This window comes from Macrobrachium nipponense, chromosome 4 (genome assembly GCF_015104395.2).
Source record: "Macrobrachium nipponense isolate FS-2020 chromosome 4, ASM1510439v2, whole genome shotgun sequence".
Taxonomy (NCBI): domain Eukaryota; kingdom Metazoa; phylum Arthropoda; class Malacostraca; order Decapoda; family Palaemonidae; genus Macrobrachium; species Macrobrachium nipponense.
Window position 1 is genome coordinate 79,134,657 of NC_061100.1, and position 27,329 is coordinate 79,161,985.

General features: G+C 46.6%; 1 protein-coding gene across 5 annotated transcripts in view; it reads left to right on the plus strand.

Moving 5' to 3' along the window:
• The window catches only part of LOC135210968 (1-acyl-sn-glycerol-3-phosphate acyltransferase delta-like), a 290,759-nt gene that overhangs the window by 55,580 nt on the left and 207,850 nt on the right, over positions 1–27,329 (plus strand). The gene's annotated exons all lie outside the window — the stretch shown is intronic.

The window sequence follows — 27,329 nt, forward strand, 5'->3', positions numbered from 1 at the left end:
TTTGGATATTGGTTTGGATTTTTCTTTGATTTCAAGATGTCTGATGTAGAGGTTAAGAAGTCTGCTATGTTTAGGGTGTGTTCTATGGATGAATGCAAGGTCAGGCTACCGAAAGCAACGGTAGATCCTCACACAGTATGCTTGAAGTGTAGGGGTAATGAATGTTCCTTTATTAACCCTTGTAATGAATGTGAGAAGTTGGATGAGGGTGAATGGAAGTCTCTTTCTTCCTACTTAAGGGAGTTGGAGAAAGACAGGGTAAGAAAAGCTTCGTCTAGAAGTTCTAGTAAGTCTCGTATTAGCGAGGTAGAAGTAGATAATCCTGTCGTAGCACTAGATCCTTCTCCCGTTTCAGCTCCTGCTCCCTGCATCGAACCCAAAGATACACCTTCGGAAGTGGCAACCATGAGAGCCACGATCCTTAGCACGGAGAAGAAAATTCGTTCGTTGCAAGGTAAGAGTGATAGTGCAAGTGATTTGTGCAGTGCCCCCAGTGCAGTGGAGGGTGCGTCTGATCGGCTCCTTAATGCTTCCAGGCCTAGACCTCTTCCAGACTCCCAGTCCCAGTGGAGGAGGAAAGTCAACAGCCGCAGGAAGGTTAGGGAGAACCCCCACCGATCAAGCGTCCCCTCGGTAGATCCTGATGTTCGTTCCCAGGCTGCCTTAATTCGCGCCAAGAAGGAGGTTTTACGACAATGCTTCTCTTCTTCGTCATCGCCTTCTCCTAGAAGAGGATGGAGCGCCTCGGATTCCTCTCGACCATTGAAGAGAGCCTGGAAGGCTCCTTGCGCCCTTCCTTCCAGCCCGGAGTGTTTTCCGGAGGAGCCGGAAGTGGACATCAAGAAACCCAGGAGGGATCAGGAGTACTCGCCTCAGAGTAGGCTTCGAACCTCGTCCCCTGTGGAGGAGTTTGCAAGATCTCCGGCTCGGATTCTTGCGGGGCTGCAAGCTCAGATTTCGGCTCTTGCGGGCTCATTGGCTGGAGGCGCTCATCGTAAGAAGGACGTCTCTCTCCCCGTCAAGAAGTCTAGGCTACCTTCTCCTACGTTGCCTTCTCAGTCGGAGTCTGCCCTCTCTCCTGTACCAGCGGATAGAATGAGGCGCTCTTCCCTTGGCAGACGCCAGTCGTCTTCCAGGCGCCAATCGCCCAGGAAGCTATCTCCTGGCGACTTCATTTCTCCCGTGGAACGGGATCAAGCTCCTAGTAGGCGCTCTTCTAAGGATAAGCGCACAGCTTCTACTTCTCGCTCCTTTCCGAAGAACCTACAATCTCCGGATAAGAGAGCCTCCCCCTGCATGGACACTTCTAGAGACAGGATCTCTCCTTATGTCAGATGACTAGAGCCTGGTAGGCGCTACTCCCCAAGTAGCCGCTCTCCTCCTGATAGGCGCTTTTCGCCTGTTAGCCGCTCTGTTCAGGTCAGGCTTAAAGAGCCTGAAAGAAGCTTCTCTGCTGGTAGACAAGCTTTTGCAGAGAACCACGCTTCTCGATCTAGGTATTTGGATCATGGTAGACGCCTGTCTCCTAGTAGGCGCTCTTCTCCAGGGATTCACTCTCCTGTTGGTAGGCGCCAAGAGCCTAGCAGGCGCTCCTCTCATTTTAGGTGCAGTTCGCCAGGCAGGCCGCTCTCCTCTTGACAGGCGATGGAGTCTGGTAGGCGCCTTGAGCATAGTAGGGCTCTCCTCTCCTAGCAGGCGCTCCCCTTTGGACTCCCGTGTATCTCGGGACAGATATACAAGATCACAGAGGACTCCCTCATCGGAGTAGGAAGGACGCCTTCGATAGGAGCTCTCCCGAAGCTTTGGCTTCTCCTGATAGGCGAACCAGAGCGGCTGCCAGACATCCTCACAGGATAGGCGCACTTCTTTAGAGAAGTCCGCCTGCTCTCGTAAACAAGAAGAACCGAAGGTTCTTCGGTAGATGAAATAGAACCTTCAGAAGAGGACTTGGTAAAGGATTCTTCGGTCTCGTCTTACAAGATCCTGACAGACCTCCTTCTTAGGCGTTTGGAGATGCGCTTACTCCGGTCGCTCCTCCTACTCCTCTCTCTTTATTCTCGACATCTAAGAAGACGAAGGTTTCCTCCTGTGTGAGAATGAAACCTACCATCTCAATGAAAGAAGGCTGAGACGGTTTTTGGTGATTGGCTTCTTTCGGAAGGAGGAAGAAAGGGAAGACTGTTTTTTCTTTTTCCCTCCTTCTAAGCTTACGCGGAAACTTGGTTTCTGGTATGAGTCTGGAGAACCCCTAGGCCTGGGTCTTCCCTCATCTGCAGACGTGGAATTCTCTTCACTGGTGGATGCCTCCCGACGCTCTGCCCTCTTGTCCACTAAGACTACCTGGGCGATGAACGAGCTCGACCACCTGTTGAAGGGAATGTTCAGAGTCTTGGAAGTCTTCAACTTCCTTGACTGGTTGTTGGGGGTCTTAGCTAAAAGGACTCAGAACCCGGATTCCCTTTCGCCCGAGGATCTCAACAGTGTACTTACGTGCATGGACAAGGCTGTGAGAGATGGATCTAGCGAAGTAGCCTCCCTGTTTGTGAGCAGGGGTTATTAAGAAAAGATCGGTCTTCTGCTCCTTTTCTGACCAAGTCCAGCCTCTCATGCTCAGAGAGCCTCGCTACTATATTCGCAACTTTCGCCTCTTCTCTTTCCAAAGAGATAATACAGGACATCTCTGGAGCTATCTCCGCGAAGGCTACTCAAGATATGCTTGCCTCAGTCTTGCCCAGTAAAACCTAGAAACGACCTTCCAGACTAAGACTAAGAAGGAGACTCCAGCTAGACAGGAGCCCTTTCGAGGGGGCCCTCCTTCTAGAGCCTCTACCTCAAGAGGTAATAGACCCTTCAAGAGAGGAAGATCCTTCTCTCGCTCTACCAGAGCGAAAAAGTAGGAAAGAAGTCCTCCAGACAATTAGTAGGTGCCAGGCCTACTAAGATTCGCAGAAGTCTGGGCACAGAGAGGAGCGGACAAATAGGTCCCTCTCGATTATCCGGAAAGGATATCTGATTACCTTCTCAGCAAGACCACCTTTGACGACGACTCCAAGGGAGTTGGTGGCCAAGTACAGGGATCCCATCATGAGCCAAGCTCTTACTCTGGCAGTAGAACAGATGCTAGAGAAAGAGGCGATAGAGCTAGTGAGCGACCCATGCTCAGCGGGCTTTTACAACCGCTTTTCCTAGTTCCAAAAGCCTCAGGAGGATGGAGACCGGTTCTGGATGTAAGTGCCCTGAATTTCTTTGTAGAAAAGAGGAAGTTCGCATGGAGACGACATCCTCAGTGTTGGCGGCTCTTCGTCCAGGGGATTGGATGGTGTCCCTAAATCTTCAGGACGCTTACTTCCATGTGCCGATCCATCCTTCAAGGAAATACCTCAGGTTCAGGATGGGAGGAAGGAATTTCCAATTCAGGGCCTTGTGTTTCGGCCTTTCAACAGCCCCCTCAGGTTTTCACAGGACTAATGAAAAATGTAGCAAGATGGCTACATTTGGAGGGAGTGAGGGTGTCCCTTTACTTGGACGACTGGCTTATCAGAGCCAAGTCACAGAAACGATGTTTGGAGGACCTACAAAAGACCCTTTTCATGGCGAGTTCTCTTGGGACTTTGGTGAAACTTTCAAAAGTCTCAGTTAATCCCAGTCAAGATCGTATCTATCTGGGGATTCGGATGGTTTCTCTGGATTTCGGGCTTTCCATCTCCAGAAAGGATAGCCCGATGTTCAGAGAAAGTCACAGCTTTTCTAGAGAAAGACGTATGCACAGCGAGGGAGTGGATGAGTTTGCTGGGGACACTCTCCTCGTTGGAGCAATTCCTTTCTCTAGGAAGGTTGCACCTCAGACCTCTCCAGTTTCTTTCTACATCAGAACTGGCGTTGTCTTTCTCAAAACCTGGAGTTCTCCTTCAAGATTTCAAGAGAAATCAAGAAGGACCTCTCTTGGTGGGCGAACCCTCTCAGGTTTGCAGAAGGGATGTCCCTTCACATTCCGAAACCCCAACCAAGTGTTGTTTTCCGACGCGTCGGAAACAGGTTGGGGAGTGACGCTCGGCTCAAGAGAAGTGTCAGGCACCATGGAAGGAGGAACAGGTGACCTGGCACATCAACAAGAAAGAGCTGATGGCTGTTTGGCTAGCTTTGAAAGCATTCGAGCCCTACGTCCTAGCTTCGACAGTTCAGATAAATTCGGACAACACCACGGCCCTGGCATACATCAGGAAGCAGGGGGGAACTCACTCCTTCTCCCTGTACGAGACAGCAAAAGACCTTCTGCTGTGGGCAGAGGAAAGGAAGATTTGTCTCCTTACCAGGTTCGTACAGGGAGAAAAGAACGTCAGAGCAGACCTCCTGAGCAGGAAAGATCAAGTCCTGCCGGTGGAGTGGACTCTTCACAAGGATGTTGCCAGGACCTGTGGAGACTATGGGGCAGGCCTCACATAGACCTCTTCGCCACAGCCAAGAATGCAAGGTAGACAACTACTGCTCTCCTATATCGACCCGAGGGCAGTGCAATAGATGCCTTTCTCCTAGATTGGAAGGGCCTAGACATGTATGCTTTTCCTCCCTTCAAGATACTGGGGGAAACTCTCAAGAAGTTTGCAGTATCGGAGGCAGCAAGGATGACGTTGATAGCCCCTTTCTGGGCCGCACAAGTCTGGTTCACAGAGGTACTGGAATGGTTAGTAGACATTCCGAGATCCCTACCACAGAGGATCAATCTGCTCAGACAACCCCACTTCGACAGGTATCACAGAAACCTCCCCGCTCTTGGTCTGACTGGCTTCAGACTGTCAAAAGTTTGGTCAGAGCGAGAGGGTTTTCTGCAAGAGCTGCAATGGCTATCGCAGCAGCAAGAAGGCCCTCTACCCTTAGAGTCTACAAATCGAAGTGGGACGTCTTTCAGCGGTGGTGTAGGAACCATCACCTTTCCTCTTCCAGTACCTCTGTAACCCAAATAGCAGACTTCTTACTTTTCCTTAGGGAAAAGGTGGACTGGCGGTATCAACCATTAAAGGATATCGTAGCATGCTGGCTGCAGTGTTTAGGCACAGAGACCTAAACATTTCAGAAAACAAAGACCTTCATGATCTAATAAGATCATTTGAAACATCCAAAAAAGGTTTCGTCAGAGATTCCGAGGTTGGAATCTGGATGTAGTGCTGCGTTTCTTAGGTCCCCTAAGTTCGAACCGCCCCCTCAGTCTGTCCTAGAGACCTCACGAGAAAGACGCTTTTTTCTCATGGCATTGGCTTCCGCAAAAAGGATTAGTGAGCTCCATGCAATAGAAGGGAGAGTGGGGTTCAAAGGAGGGATGCAGCGATCTGTGCCTTCCTGCCTTCGTTCTTGGCCAAGAACGAGAACCCCTCAAATCCTTGGCCTAGGAGTTTTGAAATCCAAGGTTTATCTGCCTTAGTAGGCGAGGAAGCAGAGAGGTCACTTTGCCCAGTACGAAGTCTAAAGTTTTATCTTCAGAGGAAGAAGAAACTTAAGGGCAATGATGTCAACCTTTGGTGCTCTGTAAGAGATCCAAGGAGGGCTCGCTATATCTAAAGAATTGCCACTTTCTTTCTTCATCAGAAGCCATGAGGTTGAAAACGCACATGTGACATGTGATGAAAGTCAATTCAAGCTTCTGAAGGTCAAAAGCTCATGAAGTAAAGAGCTATTGCCACTTCATTAACTTTCAATAAAAAAACATGTCCCTGAGTAATATTATAAGAAAGCAACATTCTGGCGTTGCAACTCAGTCTTCGCGAACCACTATCTGAGAGACGTCACGTATGAAAAGTGCTTTGCGTTAGGCCCATACGTATCGGCGGATTCGGTGCTGGGGCAGGGAGTTGAGACATATCCTTTCTGTTAGTGTATTTTTCCCCCTTGTTTAGTTTGTAAGTGTTTTTTGGTTGTTTGAAAGAGCATGCGGGTAGTGGCATCTCTTTCATGTCGTATGTCTAACAATGATTAGATTGGTTAGGTGATCAGTTTATGTTTGAGCTCCTTGCAATGATAGTGGTTAGGTTCTGTCATATAAGAGGGCGAATCCCCTTTGACAAGATCCTGCTCGGATTCTATCAAGTAAGCAGATAACAAATCCCTTTGATAGACCCAAAGAGTCTGTCAGCTGTAGGTCACGCCCTCGCTGAAGCTCTTCAGGCAACGCAGACTAATAGACATTAACTATGAAGTCTTCTGCCTAAACAGGTAAGAACCAAGGTTGTATTTTACATCCTACAAACAGGTGTTTGTTTCCCCCTTTTTCCATGTTAATATTGCTGTCTCTTCCCTCACCAAGGGTGTCAATCAGCTAAGATATATCTGACAGGAAAGTTCATGTACAAAAATGTTATTGTTAGTATACAATAAGGTTTTGTACATACTTACCTGGCAGATATATACGATTGATGGCCCGCCCAGCCTCCCCTCAGGAGACAGGTGGAAGAGAAAATCTGGCTGGAAAGGGAGATTGGTTCATACAACCACCACCCAGCGGCGGGTAAGGTAGATCACCTGACCTACCTGTCGCGTGTGCCGCGAGTTTTGAATTCTGTCGTGACGTCAGAGACGTATAGCTAAGTATATATCTGCCAGGTAAGTATGTACAAAACCTTATTGTATACTAACAATAACATTTTTCTTTCAGAAAGCATTATGTAAAATACCTGTTATATAGGATGAATCTTACTTTTAAAGTTAGCTTATATCTCTACACTGATTAGATGAGTCTGCATTTGAACAAAAATCTAATGGCTGTCCAGAGGACTGTCTAGTACACCTGTTCTCCACCAGGTGTATTTCGTATGTTTTCGCTCTTGTCAGAATTCTTGCTGCCATTGCACAATAGGCAATTGTTGGTATTCTGTAAGGTTGGCTGTTTTGCAACTGTGTAGGGTTGATTCAGACTATAGGTCCAGTCACACTCTGCTCTCGGTCCTGGTGGGTCCACACTTCTGGTCTGCTCTCAGTCCAAGCATTTCCTCTCCCTCAGCGCCAGTGGAAGTCTCACAACCAGCTACAGAGGATGTGGGATTTTCTCAAGCTGGTTTGCAATAATCACCATTGCACTTGATGAAGAAGAAGAAAGAAAGCAAAGTTAAAAAAAAAAAAAAAAAAAAAAAAAAAAAAAAAGGTACATTGTACATTCATCCTATGTTGCAAGTAAAGAGTGAAGGAGAATTTCATACTCTGTATCCTTGTCTTATTGATGATGAGAGTAAAAGTAAAACTTTTCTTCACTTATATAACTTACCTGGTGGTTACATATAGCTGTCGTCTCCTGACGTCACGGCAGAATTTGAAATTCGCGGTAGCGCTAATGGTTTGACAGGTGATCCCTCTACTCCCGCCCTCTACCGGGTACCGGGAACCATTCCAACAATAAATCAGAAGTTTCCTGCCGTCGGAACCGATAACACGGTTCCTCTGCTGGTTGGAATTTGGATTTGATCATCTTGGTTTTCTCCTTTTGGTGATGTACCTTGAGTTTACTGATCTTTTTGCTAGCGCTATAGTTATTTTGGTTTTGATATTGTTGTCTTTTTTAGGAATTATTTTGAATTTTTCACGATATCTGACACCGGCTCTATTCAGTATAGGGTGTGTAGTAATGGGTGTAAGACTAGACTTCTTAAAGCTTCACTTGATCCTCATTCTACTTGTTGGTTAGTGTAGGGACAGTGAATGTTCTTTTGAGAATACGTGTGAAGAATGTAAGTCTCTAAACATTCAGGAGTGGAAGGCACTGGGGAAAAGTATATGAGAAAGTTTAGAAAAAAGATTAGAATCAGAAAGGCTTCACAGAGATTCTTCTTCTAAATCATGAGCATAGGCCAGGTATTCCTCTGAATTCTGTTAATCCTGTTCCTATTAACCCCCGTAGTGGTTTCTCCTGCCCTCGAATCTGTATCTTTCCCGATCCCGATCCCGTGTCAGTATTACGAGCCGATATGGACTCGAAATTTGTCTCTTTCCTCACCACTATGCAGAAAATGGGTGAGACAGTGCAAGAAGTGTTAGTTAAGTGTGATAAATTACTTAGTGCAAGTGTAGTGGAGGAGGTGGCTGTTCGGCCCGTTCGTTCTCCTAGGTCTAGGCCCCTGTCAAACTCCCCAGATCCTGGGAGGAGGCATGCCGAAAACCGAAGGGAGGCGAGCGGGATCTGCTCCCGAGAGCAGTCGCCCCCTCAAGCAATCCTGTAGCCGTATCCCAGGATGCTGTCGCTCACCATTGGAAAAGGAAAAGTTGCGAGGAAGTGTTTTTCGTCAAGCGACTGTAGTTCAGATGTTTCCTCGTATAGAGGTTGGCGTAATAAGACTTCTAGACCGCTGAAAAGGTCTCGCGATGTTTCGTCTGCTGCGGTTCCCAAGAAGGTGGCGGCTGCCGAACCTTCTTGTAGTTTTTGGGAGGAGCCTGAAGCCTTTTCTCCGGCGGTTTCGATTTATCGCCCTTCTCTCATAGAAGTGGAGAAGCCGAACATGCACACTCCTTCGGAGCCTTCTCCACAGCCTCTCAAGCGATAACTCCTGCGGCTCAAGACGTGGTTTATGGATCATCCTTCTACTCCTCCCGCGCCTTCTACGTTGGTGGATCCTCAACCTTCGGTGTTTGAACAGATGAATGCCAAGTTAGGCAGTATTTTGGAGCTTTTTGGCAACGCAGCCGCCAGCTCAGCCGCCCGGATTCGTCTCAGTACAGGCTCAAACGTCTTCTCCTGCTTTCTCGCAACCTCCTCGGGCGCATCAGGGTGTGACTTCGCCGAACAGGATTCCTCTTCCGATGGAATGTTCGCCAGTTTCGTTGAACGGAAGAAAAAAAAAAAAAAAAAAAAAAAAAAAAAAAAAAACTCAAATCTTCGGATTTGGAAGAAGAAGAAGTACTTTACTGAAAAAGACAAGCATTTGTTTTCTGGGGTTATAAGCAACTTTTACGATCCTTCGTTGACAACTTTGGAGTTTCTTTTGCGCCTTCCGTTCCAGTTTCTCCAAGTTCGCAGTGGAAAAAGGACAGTAAGCCTGACTCCTCGTCCTCGTTCACGCGTCTCGTCCTCTCGATTTCAGCTAAGAAGGCTATCAAGAAAGTTAATGCTTGGCTTTTGGAGAAGAGGGAACAAGGGGAAAAATGTTTTCTGTCTTCCCCTTCGAGACTTTCGTCAAGGAGCCGTGTCTGGTATGACACTGGAGAAGTTTTTTGTTTTTTTTCCCTGGGTGTGACTGCCTCCGCTCAGGGAGACTTTTCTAGTCTCGTGGACTCTTCTCGTAGATCAGCCTTTAATACTGCTAAGATTTTCTTATCGGCAATTGAACTGGATCATCTTTGCAAGAGTGTTTTCCGTGTTTTTGAAGTTGTTAGCTTCCTAGATTGGGCCATTGCTTCGCTGGCCAGGAAAGTCAAGTCATTTGGACTTTCGGAGGAGCAGTTGAAGGATTTTGCCTCGGTACTGGATTGTATCGATAAAGGAATCTGTGATGGAGCTTTGGAGCTCGCTGCCATTTTCGCCTCTGGAGTATTGAAGAAGAGACAGATTTGGTGCTCCTTCTTGTCGAAAGGGGTCTTATCGAACCAGAAGTCTGCCTTGCTCTTCTCTCATTTGGACAAGAAGCACCTTTTTCCGCAAGAGATTGTGATCGAGATTGCTCAATCTTTAACACAGAAAGCGACCCAGGATCTTTTATCACAGTCAGTGAAGAAGCCCAGGAAGATAGCTCCGGTTCTTTCTGCTTCTTGGAGTGCTCCCTCCTCGGAAGCTCCTAAACCATTTCGAGGGAGAGCTCCCGTTCGATCTTCGCCAGGTTTCGTGGGAGAGGTAGAGCCTCGTCTAAAAACCACTCCCTCTTCCATCAAGAAGTAGGCCCGTAGTCCTCCACCACAGCAGTAGGAGCAGATTACACCTTTTCTGGCAGACCTGGTTTCATCTCGGAGCGGATCCTTGGACGGTCCAGGTCCTGAAGGAAGGATACACCATTCCGTTCATCAAGCACCCCCCTCTCACAGAATTTCCTGTGAATTTGTCAGCTTACTTGGAGAACTCCGAAAAATTTGCCGCCCTCCATCAAGAAGTTCTCGCCTTACTAGCAAAGAGGGCCATAGAGTTAGTGGACTCTCCGCAGGAACCAGTATTTTACAATCACCTTTTCCTGGTAAAGAAGGCCACGACTGGTGTTGGACGTCAGTGCCCTGAACGTCTTTGTCCTGAAGATGAAGTTTTCTATGGAAACGACCCAGTCGGTATTAGCAGCGCTTCATCCTGGAGATTGGATGGTTTCCATAGACCTTCAGGACGCCTATTTTCATATTCCGATTCATTCGGAATCGAGAAGATTCCTGAGATTCGTGTTCCAGGGCCGCATTTATCAGTTCAGGGCCCTCTGCTTCGGCCTGTCGACAGCTCCACAAGTGTTCACCAGAGTTCTGTTGTCAGTAGCAAAGTGGCTTCATCTGGACGGAATACGAATCTCCATGTATCTAGACAATTGGCTTCTCAGGGCAAGTTCCAGACAGAAGTGTGTGGAGGACCTACAAAAGACTTTAAGGCTGACGGACAGCCTAGGTTTGTTAGTAAACAAGGAAAAGTCGTGTCCTCACTCCTTCTCAGGAGATAGTTTATTTAGGAGTGAGACTGAATTCAGTTCTTTTTCAGGCTTTTCCGTCTCTTCAAAGGATCGACTCTTGCCTGAACAAGATAGACGAATTTCTTGTCAGACAAACTTGCTCGGCGAATCAGTGGATGAGCCTTTTAGGAACCTTGGCCTCAATAGAACAATTTGTAAGTCTGGGCAGGCTCAACATGAGCCACTTCAATTTTACTTGAAACAGAGTGGCAAAGAAGAAGTTCCCAGACTCCTTCGTGTTCCCATCTCCAGAAGAATCAAGCAGGACCTCCTTTGGTGGAAATCAGAAGGAAGGCTAGAGGAAGGCTTGTCTCTAAGCCAGTTGAGCCCCAACCTTACGCTCTTGTCAGACGCATCGGACAAAGGGTGGGGAGCTACTCTGGGGAGAAAGGAAGTGTCGGGACTTTGGCAGATTCATCAAGAGAAGCTGGCACATAAATCTAAAAGCAGTTTGAAGGCGATTCATTTGGCTCTATGCACTTCAAGACAGAGGTAAGAGGGAAAGTAGTGCTGGTTCAAGCAGACGACACCACTGCTCTCTCTTACATAAAAAAATGGGGGGACACACTCGTTCTCTCTGTGCGAGAGGTAGCGATGAGACCTACTCATTTGGGCGAAAGAGAACAAGGTTGTCTTGAGCACAAGATTTATTCAAGGCTCGAAGAATGTAAAGGCGGACATTCTCAGCAGGAGAGGGCAAGTCCTCTCCACAGAGTGGACGTTACATCCTCAAATATGCAAGAAGCTTTGGGGGATTTGGGGATGTCCTCAGTTGGATCTCTTCGCCACAAACAAGACAGCTCGTACTACACTGTATTGCTCCCCAGTTCCAGACGCGGAGGCGTTTACAGTGGATGCCATGCTTCTGGATGGTCAAATCTGGATCTTATGCCTTTCCGCCTTTCAAAATGCATAAGACTAGTTCTGGCAAGTTCAGAGGTCATCAGAATGTCAGGATATGACGATAGCCCTTTTGGCCTGGCCAGGAATGGTTTCCGGACCTACTACTGCGTGTTGACGGACTTTACCAGAGAGAGTTACCGTTAAGGAAGGATCTACTCAGACAGCCCCACTTTCTGAGGAGTTCCATCACAAACTTGTCCGCTCTTCGACTAGTCGCCTTCAGACTGTCGAGCATCTCCTCAGAAAGAGAGGATTTCAAAGAGAGCTTCAAGGGCTATTGCTAGACCCAGAAGAGAATCCTCTGATCGAGTGTACCAAGCTAAGTGGGTCCAATTCAGAGCTTGGTGCAAAGAAGAAGGAATTTCGTCTTCTAAGACCTCTATAGCTCAGTTAGCTAACTTCCTTCTTTTTCTGCGTGAGAATAAGAAGCTTTCTACCCAGACGATTAGGGGTTATAGAGCTATGTTGTCTTCTGTGTTTAGACATCGAGGATTAGACATTTCTAATAATCAAGACCTCTCAGACCTGATTCGTTCCTTTGATACGACCAAGACAAAGGAGTCAAGAACAGTAGCTTGGAACCTGGATGTAGTTCTTAAATGGCTGATGTCAGATAGATTCGAACCGATCTCCTCTAGTTCTTTTAGAGATCTGACTAGGACGACACTTTTTCTTTGTGCTTTAGCATCAGCTAGAAGAATCAGTGAGCTGCATGCTATTGATAAGAGAGTTGGATTTGCTAAGGCAATGCCATTTGATCATCAATGCCGGGTTTTTGGCTAAGAATGAAAATCCCTCACGTCCTTGGCCTCGTTCTTTCTCTATAAAGAACATTTCGGAGTTAGTGGGGCCTAATGAGCCTGAATGTCTTCTCTGTCCAGTGAGAGCACTTAGACATTATGTGCAAAGGACCAAAGGTATAAGAGGTAGAGTGATAACCTGTGGTGTTCAGTGAAATGATCCTTCTCCGTTCCTCTTTCTAAAAATGCGCTCTCCTTCTTTTTAAGGAATTTGATTTCTGAGGCACACGGACAATGTCAGGACTCAGATATCAAAGTGTTTAGAGTCAAAGCTCATGAAATTAGAGCAGTGTCTACGTCTATGGCCTTTAGACGTAATCTGTCTTTGAAAGACATTATTAAATCTACATATTGGAGAAGCATTCTGTCTTCGCATCTCATTATCTGACAGATTTGCAAAAACCACATATGAAAATTGCAGTACATTGGGGCCATTCAATTGTGACTGACACGGAAGGTATTGGGTGAGGGAGAGAAGGATGTATCCCATCCTCACTAACTTTCTCCTTGATTATGTTTTTTGTATTTTTAAGGTTGTCTGAAGATACAGGGTTTTTTTGAGTATCTTTCAGTCTTTTAATGTCTTGGTGTATTTCTTAAACCGGTTGTGGTGACCTCGTTTTTCATGTATTTTGTGGTGATTTGTACTGCGCCCTGAGCAGGGGCATTATAGTCTTGTCCGTTACGGTCACGTCCTCAACGGCAAGTACTTATTATTGTGTCCGACACACGGATCCATATATCCTGTCGGTACAATAAAGGCCAGCAGACTACAGACGCAGTAACCACTGAGTCAGCGGTCTTTAAAGGTAAGGAACTTATATCTCCGGATAATTCCAACAGTTTTCTATTTTAGCTGCCATTGTCCACCACCTCTAAATGTGTCAATCAGCTATATGTAACCACCGGGTAAGTTATATAAGTGAAAATGACATTTTCATACATTCAACTCCCTGTCCGATATATACTTGCGATAGACTCCGTCCGTCCCGACAGAAATTCAAATTCGCGGCCACACACTACAGGTAGGTCAGGTGATCCCGCCGCCTGCCGCTGGGTGGCAGGAATAGGAACTATTACCGTTTTAAGCCAGATTTTTCTCTGTCGCTGTACTAGTAACATCGTTGCTAGTTCTCCTGACTTGAATTTCGAATTTCATTACGCCGTTGATCTTTTTTTGGACTGCTATTTGGTGACGTATTGGATCTTTGGTTGGCATACGCTATTGACTTTTTTTTTATTTTTTTTTTTTTTTTTTTTTTTTTTTTTTTTTTTTTTTTTTTTTTTTTTTTTTTGTTTTGGATTTTTTTTTTTTTTTTTTTTTTTTTTTTTTTTTCTTTTTTTTTTTTTTTGGCTTTTGAATTTTCTCATAATGTCTGACGTGTCGATTTCGTTCAGAGTGTGTGTGAATTGTTTTTGTTTTGAGACTGCCGAAAGCTTCGGTGGATCCTCACACCACTGTAAAAATTGTAGAGGGAATGTATGCTCTCAATTGAATACATGGATGAGTGCAAGAATTTGAATGAGGAGGAATGGAAGTTGCTTAATTCCTACCTAAGAAAGTTGGAGAGAGATAGGGCTAGAAAAGCCTCTTCCAGAGTGTAAGTAGGTCGGTCTCTAACGAGCCAGTAGCGGACTATTAGCCTATTGATAACCCTATTGTTTCCTCCCATACAGCTTTACCTTCCCGATTATCGGACTCGGCAAGCTCAACATCTGAAATTGCGAGTCTGAAAGCTTCGCTTAAGCATATGGAACAAAAAATTAAAGAACTGGAAGGTAAGTGCAGTGAAAAGTGTTCCCAGTGAAGAAGGAGGGATGCGTCTGATCGGCTCTGTCTCGCTCCCAGGCCCCTAGACCTCTTTCAAGCTCCCAAGACCAGTGGAGAAGAAATGTCGAAAGCCGCAGGGAGGTTCAGAGAATCCCCACCGGTCAGGCGTCCCACCCCTCGGCAGATCCTTGTAGTACGTCCCGGGATGCAAGGATAGTCGTTGGAAAGACGTCCTGAAACAGTGTTTTCTTCGTCTGATTTCTCATCTAAAAAGGATGGAGTTCAGATAGATTGTCGAGACCTTCAAAGAGATCTTGGAAGTCTCCTTCATTTGACTCAAGCCCTGAAGAATTTCCGGAAGAATATCCTCCGGAAAAGAGGAAGAAGAAGGTATATTCAGAAGCTCCTTCTCCTGCATCGGAAATTGGAAAGAGAGACGTAGCTACGAAGATGTTAGAGGATATGCAGAAACAGATATCTTCGCTAGTAGGAGTTCTTAAGTCTGATCCTCCTAGAAGGAAGGATAGATTTCTACCCGATCAAAAGATCCCGTCCTTTAGAAACTATCAGAGAGCTCGGACGAGGCGCTGCCAGAAGCCTGGCGCCAGCCAGACGTCAGGCTACCGTCAAGCGCAAAACGCCGTCAAGGCGACATGATATATATAGGGAACTTCCTACTAGAAAGAAAGCACATGAGATGTCCGAATCGAGGAGTAAAATTGGAACTCCCGAAATCGGGATGAACTCCTGAAAGAGGCGCAAAGAGCCTGAAGCGGCCTGAAGCGCCTGAAGGGAGGCGCAAAGTAACTGAAAGATCCTGGAACTCTTTTGGGCGGCGAAAAGAGTCTGGAGCGCCTGAAATGAGGCGTAAAGCTCCTCAAGTAATAGAAATGAGGCGCAACGCGCCATGAAAAAGCCTGAAGTGGCCTAGAAGGAAATATTTCAAACTTCCTGGAGAGCCTAGAGCGCCTGAAATGAAAACATAGAGCGCCTGGAGATAGCCTAGAACGACCTCAAAGGAAAAAAGCAAAGCGCCCTAGAGAGCCTGAGGCGCCATGAAAGAAGAAGCCAAAGCGCCTCCTTAAAGAGGCCTGAGGCAACCTTGAAACAGAGGGCGCAAAGCGCCTGAAAGAGCCATGAAAGCGTTCCGACAATGGGGGCGCAAGGCGCCTGGAAAGCCTGAAGCGGCTGGACCTCTGAAAACAAGACGTTAAAGACCGTTCTAGAAGCGCCTGAAAGCAGGCGCAAGGTATTTGTACAAATCCAGAATACAATTTGGATGAGTTATCGGAGTTTGAAGTGTGACTTGGAGGCTCCTCTTTGGGATTTTTCTCAAGATCAATTTTCCCTGGCAGGGTCTCTAGGTGTCGCAACAGATCGTAGCCCCTGTCGGGAAGGAATTGATCATGAAAAAAGGGACGACATTTAAGGACTTCTCCTGGTAGGGACGAAAGTTTGTCGCACAGGCGACCGCGTCCTTGTCAGGAGGGCCTTAGGGTAAAAGAACAACATCGGCCACCCCTTCTCCTGGCAGGGACTCAAGATGTCGCACAAGCGACCGTAGCCCTTGTCAGGTTGCAGCCGGTGTTTGCTACAAGCCCTGTGCGTTCCCGAGAGAGGAGTCCGCCGGTCGCACACTCTTCTCGCAATAAAACTCAACCGGAATTGGAGGATGTTTTTCGGACTCTGAAGAAAACAAGGGGGCAGGTCTTTCTGATTATAAGATATTAGCAGCCCTCTTGTTAAAAGAATTTGGAGAGTCTCTGAGTCCTGCTGCCCCTCCTTCTCCTCGGTCTTTATTTTCGAGTACAAAGGCTGCGAAGTCTTCCTCTTTCTTGAAGATGCAACCGACCATTTCAATGAAGAGGGCTTTGCAGTCGGTCGAAATTGGCTAAAACCAAGGAGGAGGCGGGGAAAGACTGTGTTTACCTGTCCCCCCTTCCAGGCTATCAGGGTAAGAGAGGGATTGGTATAGCACGGGAGAATCTATGGGACTTTCTCTTCCCTCATCTGCTGAGGCGGACTTCTCGACCTTGGTGGATTCGGCAAGGAGGCATGCACTTCCATCGGCCAAAACAAGCTGGACATGTCTGAAATGGACCATCTCCTAAAGGGAATATTCCATGTCTTGGAAGTTTTTAACTTCCTAGATTGGTCCCTTGGGGCTTTGGCCAACAAGACGCAAGACCCTCAGTTTTTGGAACCAGAAGTCTTGCATAGTGTTTTGGCATGCATGGACAAGGCAGTGCAGGACGGATCGGCTGAAGTGGCATCCTTGTTCGGGACAGGAGTATTAAAGAAGAGGGCTGTCTTTGGTTCATTTCTTATCAAAGCAGTCTCTCAGTACAGAGGGCTTCTCTTTTATACGCCCCTCTGTCTAAACAGCTGTTTCCTTCTCAGTTGGTAAAGGACATTTCCCATATGCTTACTGAGAAGGCAACACAGGATTTGCTGGTACATTCTGCTAAGAAGCCTAGACCAGCTGCTTCTGTCTCGAAGAGGGAGCCAAGACCTGCCCAACAGCCCCTTTCGAGGTAGAGCTTTTAGCGAGCCCAAGGGACGAGAGGAGGAGAGAAAAGAGGAGATCTCATTAGAGTTCCAAAGAAGAAGCAAAATGAGATTCCAGTCCTCCAATTCCACCAGAGGGGCCAGACTTCTGGGATTCTCGGAAGCATGGGCTTCAATGAAAGCAGAGTCTTGGTCTCTACAAGTGCTGAGGAAAGGATACCTCATCCCCTTCAAGAACAGACCTCCATTGACGACGACTCCGAGGGAGCTGTCAGCGAGATACAAAGACCCTGTAAAGAGAGAGATCCTTCTTGGGTTGGTGCAGCAAATGTTGGAGAAGGAGGCCATCGAGGTAGTACAGGATCCGCACTCCCGAGGTTTTTACAATCGCCTATTTTTGGTGCCGAAAGCCTCGTGGGGTGGAGGCCGGTCCTGGACGTGATGGCATTGAATCGCTTCGTGGAGAAGAACAAAGTTCTCCATGGAGACATCCAACTCGGTTCTCTCTGCTCTCCGGTCCAGGAGATTGGATGGTCTCCCTCGACCTGCAGGATGCATACTTTCACGTCCCCTGCATCATCATCGAAGAAATATCTTCGATTCTGGTGCAGAGAAGGATTTATCAGTTCAGGGCTTTGTGTTTCGGCCTCTCGACGGCTCCTCAGGTGTTTACAGCGTTGATGAGAAAAACGTAGCAAGATGGCTACATCTGAAAGGGGTGAGGATATCTCTTTACCTAGACGATTGGCTTATAAGAGCGCAGACAAGACAAAAGTGCTTGGAGGACTTGGAGATAGCTCTTCAATTGACCAGATCTCTCGGATTGCTCGTAAACCTCGAGAAGTCTCACACAATCCCCAGTCAGACTATCGTCTATCTGGGGATTCGGATGGATTCACGGAGTTTTCGAGCGTATCCATCCCATGAAAGAATCTCGAAAGGGTTGGAAAAAATCTCGGTCTTCCTAGAGAAAGAACGAAGCTCAGCGAGGGAATGGCTCAGTCTTCTGGGCACTCTTTCCGCGTGGAGCAGTTCATCTCTCTAGGGAGACTGAATCTGAGACCCTTGCAGTTCCATCTCAGAAGGATGTTGGAACAGAAGAAAAGGAGATCTTTTGGATACCTTTCCTATAGGAGAGAGTAATCAAAAACCACTTACCGATGGTGGTAGAACCACTGAGAAGAAACGAAGGAGTGTCCTTGGCCCTTCAGAAACCCTCACCTAGTGTTATTCTCAGACGCTTCGGACACGGGGTGGGGAGCAACACTAGGGACGAAGGAAGTGTCAGGCAGTTGGACAGAAGAACAGAAGGCCTGGCACATAAATGCAAAAGAATCTCAGCAGTGCACTTAGCACTGCAGTTTTTCGAGAACGAAGTCAGAGGCGTGGTGGTCCAAGTCAACTCGGACAACACCACGGCTCTGGCTTATATAAGAAAACAAGGGGGGACACACTCTTTCTCCCTTTGCCAAACTAGCAAGGGATCTGTTGATATGGGCAGAAGAAAGAGGGATTCGACTCCTGACGAGGTTTGTTCAAGGAGGGAAGGAATAATAAGAGCAGACAGATTGAGCAGGAAAAACCAGGTCCTTCCAACAGAGTGGACCCTTCATTCACAAGTCTGCCAGCAACTATGTCTCTTTGGGGGAAGCCTCAAGTGGACCTGTTTGCAACATTCCTATCCAGGAGGATGGAGAACTTTGCTCGTTGGGGGACGATCCCAGAGCCAAATCCATAGATGCCATGCTCATGGATTGGAAGGGCATAGACGCTTATGTGTTTCCCCCATTCAAGATGCTGGGGGAAGTAATGAGAAAGTTCGTGTCCTCGGAGGGAATGAGGATGACCATTGATCGCTCCTTATTGGCCTGCAAGAGAATGGTTCACAGAGGTACAGGAATGGATAGTGGACTTCCCCAGATCTCTTCCCGAAAGGACAGATCTGCTCAAACAACCCCCACTTCGAGAGGTATCACAAGAATATCCACGCTCTCCGCTGCTCTGACTGCCTTTCGACTATCGAAAGACTGGTCAGAGCGAGAGGCTTTTCTCGCTAAGCGGCAAAAGCAATTGCTGGAGCAAGAAGGTCCTCAACCATGCGGATATACCAATCGAAGTGGGAAGTTTTCCGTAGATGGTGTAAGGCGAAGAAGCTGTCCTCCTCCGATACCTCTGTGACCGAAATTGCTGATTTTGATTTTCTTTTGTTTTTACGAGAAGAATCTCATCTGGCAGTGTCAACCATTAAAGGTTATAAGAGCATGTTATCAGCTGTGTTCAGGAATAGGGGCCTGAACATAGAGAATACAAAGATCTGCATGATTTAATTAGATCATTTGAAACTACAAAATTAAGAAACTTCTCTCACCCCTAGTTGGAATCTGGATGTGGTTCTCAAATATCTGATGTCGGAGAGATTTGAACCTCCCGATAAAGCTACTTTCTGGGACTTGACTAGAAAATGTATTTTCTTAATAGCTCTCGCCACTGCGAAAAGAGTGAGTGAGCTGCAAGCGCTTGACTCTAGAGTGGGTTTTTAAGAAGGATTCAGCTGTATTGTCCTTTAAACCTTTATTTCTAGCTAAAAATGAAAACCCCTCGAGACCTTGGCCTAGACTTTTGAAGTAAAGGCCTTTCTCATTAGTTGGGAATGAAATGGAAAGAACTTTATGTCCTGTGAGAACTTTGAAGTTTTACCTGCAGAAGAAGAAGCAGTTGCAGGGTTGCAATCAAAGTTTATGGTGTGCAGTTAAAGACCCTAGAAGAGCTATGTCAAAGAATGCCTTAGCATTTTTTGTTAGGAACATCATAACTGAAGCTCACATGAGCTGTGATAGTGATGGCATATAAGAACTTAAGGGTAAAAGCACACGAAGTACGTGCAGTCGCTACATCATTGTCGTTCAACAAGAACATGTCAATGAAGAACATCTTAGCGCCACGTATTGGAGATGTAACTCAGTGTTCGCCTCACATTACTTGAAAGATGTGAGAGTGACATATGAGAAATGCTTCTCTCTAGGGCCCTATGTATCAGCAGATACAGTGCTGGGGAAAGGAGAGAAGACTGATCCTTAATATTAATTTTTGTCCTTATATTTTATATTGTGATTTAAAAATTATTGGAGTTGAGTTTTTTTTTTTTTTTTTTTTAGGTTGTTTGAAAGGTGTTTGGGGATAACGCCTTCAATCTATTTACTAATCCACGGTTAGGATCGGGGTGATCGGGATCAGTATTTTACTCCTTTATATGCCAAGAGGCATAGGTATTGTCATGTAAGTGAATAAGACTCCAGTGACAATTGCCATTAGGTTCTGTTGAGTAAGTGGATAAGACCCCATTGACAGTCCTTTTCAAGAGTTCTCAGCCATAGGGCACACCATCGCTGAAGCTTTTGAGGCGAGCAGACTTCTCAGCACAAGCTAAGATCTTCCGCTAAACAGGTAGGAACTAGGGTATTATTAATTAACTTGTATTACCTACAAACATATGTTTTTTACCTATTAGGTCAGTAATTAGCTGTCTCTTGCCCCTCCGCCAAAGGTGCCAATCAGCTAAGTATATATCTGACAGGGAAGTTGAATGTATGAAAATGATATTGTTAGTTGTACAATGAAGTTTCATACATACTTACCTGGCAGCTATATACGATCGTATGGCCACCCAACCTCCTCAGGAGACAGGTGGAGAGAAAAATCTGGCTTAAAAACGGTAATAGTTCCTATCCTGCCACCCAGCGGCAGGCGGCGGGATCACCTGACCTACCTGTAGTGTATGCCGCGAAATTTGAATTTCTGTCGGGGACGACGGAGTCTATAGCTAGAAGTATATATCTGCCAGGTAAGATGTATGAAACTTTATTGTACAATACAATATCATTTTTATAATAATATAAAGTTTCACTTATACTTATCCGGTGGTTACATAACGAAGCCCGCCCTCCTCCCCTCATATGGACAGGTAGGCATGAAACTTCTGATTTATTGTTGGAATAGTTCCCGGTACCCGGTAGAGGGCGGGAGTAGAGGGATCACCTGTCAAACCATTAGCGCTACCGCGAATTTCAAATTCTGCCGTGACGTCAGGCGACGACAGCTATATGTAACCACCGGGTAATAAGTATAGTGAAACTTTATATTATTATAAAAATGTCATTTTCATACAATCAACTTACCTGTCAGATATATACTAGCTAAGACTCCGTCGTCCCCGACAGAAATTCAAATTTCGCGCCACTCGCTACAGGTAGGTCAGGTGATCTACCGGCCTGCCCTGGGTGGCAGGACTAGCAACCATCCCCGTTTTCTATCATATTTTCTCTGTCGCCGGTGGTATCAACATTGTTGTTATTACCTCCTGACTTGGATTCTTTTTTCAACATTTGATCAACAGTTTTTTCGACTTTTGGTGACGTATTTGGATCGTGTTTGGCATTCGCTACTGTGGACTGTTTTTGGAATAACTCTTTTGGATTTTTCTCAGATGTCTGATTCTAATGTGAGTGTGAGAATGTGTGTGAATGTAGGCTGCAGGGTGAGGATACCGAAAGCTCGGTTGATCCTCACACTGTATGCCGTAAATGTAGGGGGTGCAGTGTTCTGCTACTAACACTTGTAAGGAATGCGAGAGTTTGAAGCAGAAGAATGGAAGACTTTGACTTCTTATTTGAAGAAGTTAGAGAGGGATAGAGTTAGAAGACTGAAGGTGGTGAATTCAAGGCCTATTGAGCCTTTAAATAATAATTCTAACCCTACTTCTGGAGGAAAAGAATCTCCCCCCTATAAATCTCATTCTCAGAGTGTCTTTTCGGATTCGGCATCGGAAATCGCCAATCTGAAAGCGACGATCGAGACATGAAGTCCAAGATGGCGGACTCGAAAGGTAAGGCTAGTGATAGTGAAAATTTTTAGTGAAGTGAGCCCTATCAGTGTTGTGGAGGGGGCGTTTGATCGTCCCTGCGGCGCTCCCAGGCCTAGACCTCTTCCAAGCTCACATGCCCAGAGGAGAAGGAAAGTCGAAAGCCTTAAGGAGGTCGTGGGGAATCCCAACGGTCAGACGTCCCTTCAGCTAGCTTTGCTTCATGGCAGCCAGCTCAAGGGCGCTACAGGAAAAGCGTCCTTCGCGAGTGTTTCTCGTCCTCTCCTCTTCACCCTCACCTAAACGAGGGTGGAAGGAGTCGACCTTATCGAGACCGCTGAAGCGTCATATTGAAGCAAGACATTGATTCTAAGCCCGGAGCGCTTCTCGGATGACGCCCCGTCTGCTATTAAGAAGGCGAAGGTGGCGTCAACGTCAACCTGACGCTTATGAGGAAGTACCCCATCATGCTTCTTCCCCGAGTGATGACGAAGGGCGTCAGGCGCTAGACGTAGGAGAAGCGTCAAGGAAGATCATTATGGCGGTGCAAGAACGAACTTATCATCTCTTGTGGGAGTTTTTAGGCAGCGCCCCGTTCGGCAAGAACGTGACGCTTCCTATTAAGAAGTCTCGTCCTCTCGCACCTGCTCGGAAGACGTCTTTTAGAAGTGAAGCGTCAAATCAAGAGGATCTTAGACGTGACGCTCCGTCCAAGATTGTGACGCCGAGTAGGAAGCCCTTAGAAAGCGAAGCGTCTTCCGGACGCGAAGTGCGTCTTCTAAACGTCAACAAGAGACGTCACATGACGCTCGGAGAGCGGGAAGCGTCATACATGAGTCTTCTAAAGCGCGAGAGAAGCCGCAGGTTGTGACGGCTTCCAAGTCGATCAGAATGGGAAAAAGGAAAGACTTTCATTCCCTTAGCCCCTCTCCGATCAGGAGTTTGTCTCCCCCAGAAGAGGAACATTCTGAAAGGAGAACAGAAACTCAGGATTATCACGAGTTCGAACGAAACTCGGAGGATGACGATCTTGGAAGAGAGGGCTTGTCTAACTATAGGTGTTGACAAACCATGCTTTCTGGAGGAATACGGAGACGAGTTGACTCCGGCTGCTCCTCCTTCTTACCGCTCCGCTTTTCGAAGTGCGAAGGCGAAGAAGACTTCGTCTTTTCCTCGAAGATGAAGCCCACCATCTCGATGAAGCGGGCTATTTAACCCACGCCTTAGACGCCTGGATGAAGTCGAAGAAAGACTTAACCAGGACAGTATTTTGCATGCCTCCAGCAAGGTTAGCTGGGAAAAGAGGCATATGGTACAAGACGGGGAAGGATATGGGTATCGCTCTCTCTTCTACTACAGAGGCAGACTTTTCAACGTTAGTTGACGCTTCAAGGCGTCCTAGTCTTAATTCTGCCCGCATAACTTGGAGTATTTCGGAACTGGATCATCTCCTCAAGGGACTTTTCCATGTATTGGAAGTATTCAACTTCTTAGATTGGTCCCTTGGGGTGATGCCAAGAAAGCTCACGATTCGCAGGGAATCGAACCTGAAGCCCTGTTATGCATTTTGTCGTGCATCGACAAAGCAGTACAGGATGGATCTTTGGAAGTCTCTGCATTATTTGGAGCAGGTCTTTTGAAGAAAAGGACAGTGTATGGCGCCTTCTTAACAAAGGCAGTCTCGCATGCGCAGAGGGCAGCTCTGCTATATGCTCCTCTTCGGATATTTGTTCCTTCTAAGTTAGTGAAGGACGTAGCTCACTCTTTTTAACTGAAGAAAGGCGACACAGGATCTTCTGACGCAGTCAGCTAGGAAGAAGAAGCCTGCTTTAGTGTCGGACAAGAAAGAACCTAGCACTTCTAGGCAGGCCCTGTTCGAGGTGGTCCGATCTCCAGACCTCCCGCAAGAAGGAAGGCTCCAGAGAGAAGAGGTAGGTCCGCCTTTCGTCCCTTTAAAAAAACCTTTAAAAGGGCAAATGAAACATTTCTCCTCCAAACACCAGTAGGTGCCAGGCTCCTGGAATTCGTGGAAGCCTGGACAATGATAGACGCAGACGCGTCTTCACTAAAGATCTTAAGGAAGGGATATCGTATCCCTTTCCTGAATACTCCGCCCCTAACGTCTATACCAAGGGACTATCAGCCAAGTACAAGGATCCTGTGCTGAGGGATACTCTTCGATCAATGGTGGAACAAATGTGGGACAAGAGTGCAGTAGAACTACGTACTGGATCAAAACTCCCAAAAATGGGGTTTACAATCGCTTTTTCTAGTGGCGAAAGCCTCGGGAGGCTGGGAGAGAGTACTAGACGTCAGCGCTCTGAACAAATTTGTTCAGAAGGAGAAGTTCTCCATGGAGACTTCTGCTTCAGTCCTAGCGTCATTACGACAAGGAGATTGGATGGTGTCTCTAGATCTCCAAGACGCCTACTTTTCACGTCCCGATCCACCCTTCATCGAAGAAGTACCTCCGTTTCATGACGGGGGGAAGGATCTTTCAGTTCAGAGCCTTGTGTTTCGGCCTGTCCACAGCTCCTCAGGTCTTCACAAGCCTGATGAGGAATGTGGCGAGATTTCTTCATCTCAAAGGAGTGAATGTCTCGATGTACCTAGACGACTGGCTCATCAGGGACAGATCGGAGAGACAGTGTTTGGATCTAAAGTTAACTCTAGATTTGACCAAGGCGTTGGGATTGCTTGTGAACCTCGAGAAGTCTCAGATGACCCCCACGACCCCAAGACCTAGTCTATCTGGGGATTCTTTTTTTTCTTTTTTTTTTTTCTTTCTTTTTGGGGTTCTTTTAGTTTTTTTTTTTTTTCTTTTTTTTTTAGGATGGATTCTCGGGGTTTTCGAGTTTTTCCTTCGCAAGAGAGAACCGAAAAAGGTTTGAGGATAATCTCTCTCTTCTTAGAGAAACAGCAAACGTCAGTGAGGAATGGTTGAGCCTTCTGGGGACGCTTTCCTCGCTGGAACAATTCTTCCCTCTCGGAAGACTTCATATCCGTCCACTTCAATTCTTCCTCAAGAAGTCTTGGAGCTGGAAAAAACGGACAACTGTCGGACGTTTTCCCCATTCCAGTGGAGGTAAAGGCACACCTACAGTGGTGGTTGCTGCCTCTGGAAGAGAACAAAGGGTCTCTCTAAGATCAAGAAACCAGACCTAGTGTGTTCTCCGACGCGTCGGAGACGGTTGGGGAGCGGACATTAGGCTCGGAGGAAGTGTCAGGCACCTGGGAACCAGCACAGGTGTCCTGGCACATAAATTGCAAAGAGCTCTTCGCCGTTCACCTGGCTTTGAAGAGCCTAGAACCTCTGGTGAGAGACAAGGTAGTACAAGTAAACGGGGACAACACCACCCGCACTTGCCTACAATTCGGAAACAGGAGGGGAACTCACTCCTCGTTCCTTTACGAACTCACGAGGGACCTATTACTTTGGACGTCTCACAGGAACATCTCCCTGCTGACAAGGTTCGTACAGGGAGTAAGGAATGTGAGGGCGGACAGGCTCAGCAGGAGGAACCAGGTCCTTCATACAGAATGGACTCTGCACGAGGAAGTATGTCGCGATCTCTGGTCTCTGTGGGAACTCCTCACGTGGATCTATTCGCAACATACATTTCAAAAAGGCTCCCCAGTGTTTTGCTCGGTCGTGGAAGACCCAAGAGCAATTATGGTAGACGCCTTTCCTGCTAAACTGGTCTCGAGTGGACGTGTACGCTTTTCCCCCATTCAAAATCCTGGGGTTAGTATTGAAAAAGTTTGTGGCGTCAAAAGAGACGAGGATGACTTTAATAGCCCCCTTTTGGCCGGCCCAGGAATGGTTCACGGAGGTGGTAGAGTGGATCGTAGACTTTCCGAAGATCCCTACCAGGAAGGACGGATCTTCTCAAACAAAACCACACTTCAAGAGGTACCATCAAAACCGCCCCGCTCTCGCTCTGACTGCCTTTCGACTATCGAAAGACTTGTCAGAGCGAGAGGCTTTTCTCGCGAAGTGGCAAGCGCGATCGCGAGAGCTCGCAGAACCTCCACTTCGAAAGTATACCAGTCGAAGTGGGAGGTCTTTAGAAGGTGGTGTAGAGCCAAGAAGTTGTCCTCCTCCTCTACCTCTATAGCGGAAATTGCTGATTTCTTGCTATTTCTGAGAGTAAAATCGCATCTAGCCGTATCCACAATAAAGGGATACAGGAGTATGCTCTCGGCTGTATTCAGGAACAGAGGTTTAGATCTGGCAAATAACAAAGATCTCCACGATCTCATAAGATCTTTGAGACGTCAAAGTCTAAAGAGCCAGTACCTCCGAACTGGAATTTGGACGTAGTCCTCAAATATCTGTCTTCGGATAGATTTGAACCTCCTCATCAGGCCTCATTTAGAGACGTAACTAGAAAATGCCTATTTCTTTTATCGTTAGCAACGGCAAAAAGAATTAGTGAGTTACAAGCTCTCAGATAAGTAGGATTCAAGGAAGACTCGGCGATTTGCTCGTTTAAAACTCTGTTTTTTAGCGAAAACGAGAATCCCACGAATCCCTGGCCTAGGTCATTCGAAATCAAAGGAATGTCTAGTCTCGTAGGCAGAGAAGCAGAGAGGTCTCTATGCCCTGTTAGAGCTCTGAAGTTCTATCTTCAGAGGAAACGTCAGTTGGGAGGGGGCTCTAGACAAGGTCTTTGGTGCGCGGTCAAAGACCCCACAAGACTGATGTCAAAGAACGCTCTAACGTTCTTTGTAAGGAACGTCATTACGGACGCTCACAAGGTCTGTCCGTACACGAACAATTACAACTTCTGAGAGTAAAAGCTCATGAAGTTAACACGGGTTGCGACGTCTCTCTCGTTTTTATAAGAATATGTCACTTAAAAACATATTAGATACGACATATTGGAGATGCAACTCGGTATTTGCATCTCATTACTTGAAAGACGTGCGTGTGACGTATGAGAAGTGCTTTGTTTTTCTCTAGGTCCTATCGTATCGGCAGATACGATTCTGGGTACGGGAGCCGACACCAATCCTTAGAATGTATATACTGTTCTTCTGTTTGGATATGGTCGAGAATCTCTTCGAACAATGGAGGATTCAGGCTCGCACGGGCGGCCGTCTATGTTGTTTCATAAGAGAATTCTCGTCATATCCAAAAGTTGAGTATAATATTTTTTTGAAAAATTATGTATGTGTGCGTAGTGGTTTTTGAGTTACGGTTGTTGTGACGAGTTCGGGGATAACTCGTAACAATCCTTAGTTCTAACACATGGTTAGGATCAGGTGGTCGGGATTGGTTGTGTGCTCCTTCATAAGGTGTTGTCATATAAGTGGATCAGCACCATTGACAAAGTCCTTTTAGGCTCTGCTGAGTAAGTGGGTAAGACCCCATCGGCAGACCCACAAGAACTCTTGGCCATAGATCACATATCTCGCTAAAGTTTCTTGAGGTGATGCAGACTACTGGGCAAACACCCACCAAGTCTACCACCTATCAGGTAGGAACCAAGGTTTTATTTATACCTACAACATATGTTGTTTACCCTGTCTATTCCATATAGTAGCTGTCTCTTACCCTTCCCTCCACCGAAGGGTGCCAATCAGCTATGTATATATCTGACAGGTAAGTTGATTGTATGAAAATGATATTGTTATGTTACAATAAAGTTTCATACATACTTACCTGGCAGATATATACAATAAAGGCCCACCAGCCTCCCCGCAGGAGACAGGTGGAAGAGAGAAAATATGATAGAAAACGGGGATGGTTCCTAGTCCTGCCACCCAGGGCAGGCGGTAGATCACCTGACCTACCTGTAGCGCAGTGGCGCGAAATTTGAATTTCTGTCGGGGACGACGGAGTCTTAGCTATGTATATATCTGCCAGGTAAGTATGT